At 46.8% G+C, this 3,341-nt stretch overlaps 1 pseudogene; it reads right to left on the reverse strand.

The window, feature by feature from the left end:
* Positions 1 to 331: 331 nt before the first annotated feature.
* LOC146763125 (uncharacterized) lies at positions 332 to 2,332 on the reverse strand (annotated as a pseudogene).
* Between the last annotated feature and the right edge of the window lie 1,009 nt (positions 2,333 to 3,341).

Genomic DNA, 3,341 nt, shown 5'->3' on the forward strand with positions numbered 1-3,341 from the left:
CTCTTGGACTTCCTCCCCCCTGGGGCATCCCTTCTCCTCTCCCTCCGTTTCTCCCTCCCCTCCCCCGTCCTCCTAAGCTTGGCCACGTGCTACGCCTAAAAGCACGAGGCTCGGGCATTCCTAGATCTCCAATAAACCTCTCTCCCCAAGAGCAAGCTTCAGAGATCTCTGCCTCCCTACACCCCCACCGTTCAGGAGAATAATCTTCTCACACACCAGTGTCGACCAAAGTTTTATATACTTGTGGTTCTGATGTGCCAGGCCAACGAATCCACACAGTCCAAAAAATACGGTTTTCCCTAGCCTCTACCTGGCACGAGGCAGGGCCCCTCTAAGCCTGGTTATCCTTCTTTCCTGGGGCATATGTCTTGGAGGTTCCTTCAAGGGGATCGGAAATATCGTCATCATCATCATCATATACAGCAGTTTGATTATGGGTCACTGGAGCTGGTTCCCTTTTGGTGAAACTTCCTTTCGGAGTCTTGCGTCCCTTCAATTCACGCACCCGTTGTGCCAGAGCACCAGTAGGTTTCCTATCCCATTTCTTCATATTTTCTCCACAATCACGCAGGAAGTACCACAGCTCAGCTCTTGAGATGTACCTTCTTTCCCCATCTGGGGAATGTCTGTGTTGGGTACCAGGACCTCTGATCTGTATTGCTGAGACTTGGAGAAAACCCTCTTTCATCTCCTCCCTGAGTTTCTTATGACTCTCCTCTATCTTGTCTTCTAGTTTCTGCAGACATGTTTCCACTGCTGCAATTCTGGCATGTGTTAGGCCATGTACAGCATCTGCATATGCTCGGAGCTTCTTTGCCATATCAAGCACAGTCTCCTCACCATCATCTCGCTTCATTATTGCTACAGCAGAAGCGTATTCATGTGGCCCAAGTCTTACAAGTTTTCACCACATCACGGATGTACACAGTACCAAGTCTGGATTTACAGTATCTACATCATCTGAGAAGACAATCTCTGCCACTGCCATTTCCCTCAAGCATTGAATTCCTTGTTCTATAGTCTTCCACTGGGTCTGCTGCATATAAAGATCATCTGCACACAGGTATCTTTGTGCTACACTTTCCAGAACCCGTGCCCAGAGGCTGTGAGGGTTAGCCCCCCTCATCATTCCTTGGTCAATGACAGGATCATGTGACAGGGATCCCAAATGTCTTGCCTCACTACCATCCAGAATTGTAGCCTCCCCTGCAGCATCCCAAAGACGGACCAACCAACTAATTATAGACTCATCAGGTCGTCGAGTGTAATTTTTTCTTAGGCCACGAAGGTCCTTCAGGGAATAGGACTCAGTAGTGGCTTCTGATCCTGCCTCAGTTGTCCTAACTCCAGCTTTTGTGTCAGTAATTAGCTTTGAGGGTCCTTCTCCTGGATCATCATCATCAGTTCCTGGCTGGTCAGTTTTGCTTTTCTTTTTTCCTGCAGCGACTGCCAGTGGTTAAGGTTCACTGTCTGTTTTAGCTACAGCCTGGGTAACTGGGGTGTTGTCTGCAGCCTGAGTGACTGGGATAGCTGCTGGTTTATCTCCCTGCCCCCCTGCCTCTGTCTGATGGCCTACAGTATCTAGCAGTGTGCGATAAGCATAAGCCAGAGCCCAGCTTATTGCAATGAGGTTTTCCTCCTTAGAGTCATTGTGGCACTTCTCTTCCAGGTATTTCCCCACCTCAGCTGGGTTCTGAATTTGTTCATGTGGAAAATCCCACTCTACAGGGTCAGAAAATTCCTTCAGGGTCTGGCCCATATTTTCCCATTTCCCACACCACTCAGAATTTTCCACACCTGGGTGAAGGGTTTCATCAGGTCCTCTGGACATCTCAGCCTTCACTCTAGAGAAACTGCAGGCTGTATAAAGGAAGTTTACCAGAAAGTTTACCAGAATGAATACTAGAAAGATGGTCTCTTTAATATTCAGGGGAAACTGAACATTCTCAAAAAGTGACATACCAGATTCGAAAGAGAAGAAGGAAAGGAGAGGCTAGAAAACCTCATGCCCTGCTCCTCCTCTAACAAACCGGGTGTAATTACTAATAAACTCCCAGAACATACTACTGGAACTAGGATGCAGGGTAGGACGAAAAAACCATAAACTATACATATCTTGAACAGACTCCAGCATCTTTACAAGCACCTTATAAACCAGTATCACCAAGCCCAGCCCAATGGCTATTTTAATCAGTGTTCTTCTACTGTAAAAACTACGTGTAAGGGACAAGAATCCTAGTGACCAGAAAAGTACTAAAACCTCAAAAAAGCCTGGAGACCAGACCCACATGAAGGCCTCCACCCCAAGAGACATTATGAATGAAAGCAACATGGCTACTGACTGCTTTAACCCACTACCAATTAAGCACAACCAACATCCAATCAATCAAGGAATAAAGGTTTTTTTCCACTTTTTTTTTTTTTTTTTTCTCGAGCCCCGGTAGTTGGGCGCCAATGAATGTATTTGTCCTGGTTTAGGGCAAATTTGGGAAAAGAGCCTCAAAAGTGTTCTTTCAGGAAAGCAGATTCGATTGGCCCCTCCCCCAACCAGTTCGGGAAAGATACCTCTTTGGAGAAAAAGTGGAAAAAACCTGTTTATTGAACTAGCAAACTTAAACAATATTAAACAATAAAACTTCTTGCCACTCCAAGAGAGAGACAAACTCAGAAAAATCCCCCAGGTTGCAGCTGGGCTCACTCAGTCTCTGATCAGTCCCTCCGGCACTGGAAAGGCCATGGCCCAGGCCTGGCCCGCTGGGCCACAGGTGCTGCTGCTGTTGCTCTTCTGGTGTTCAGTCCAGAGCAGGTCCAGAGAAAGGGAAAAAAACCACAGTCCAGGGAACTTCTTTGCCTCAGCTAGCTAAAATTAACTGGGAAAAGAAGGAGAGCTCTGTCTCGTTGTCTGTCCGTCCACAGACACACAGTCCAGGAGCAGGAATGTGGAGGAGGGAGTGCAGTTCTTGAAAACAAACTCTGCGCTTCTTCCCCCCCCCCCCCCCCCCGCCCCTTTCACTCCTGGAACAAGTCTTAAAGGTGTAGAACTTATTATTCAACATAAACAGGGCAGACGATTGGGGATAAAGGCATCATATAGTCAACCTAGGACACCCTCATTGTCCGACTGGTCAAGCTATTGTAGAACACTGTCATGGTACTCTGAAACGGGTTCTTCAAAAACAAAAATGGAGAAAGCAGGGTGAAACCCCATACAGTCGTTTGGCAAAAGCTTTGTATACCATCAATCATCTTACTTTGCTGCGAAATTCAAATAACCCTGTCATTTTGAATCTTCACCTTTCATTGCAGGCTTCAGATGAGACACATCAGCATCGGGCAAAGGT

This window comes from Lonchura striata, chromosome W (genome assembly GCF_050655825.1).
Source record: "Lonchura striata isolate lonStrDom1 chromosome W, ASM5065582v1, whole genome shotgun sequence".
NCBI lineage: Eukaryota > Metazoa > Chordata > Aves > Passeriformes > Estrildidae > Lonchura > Lonchura striata.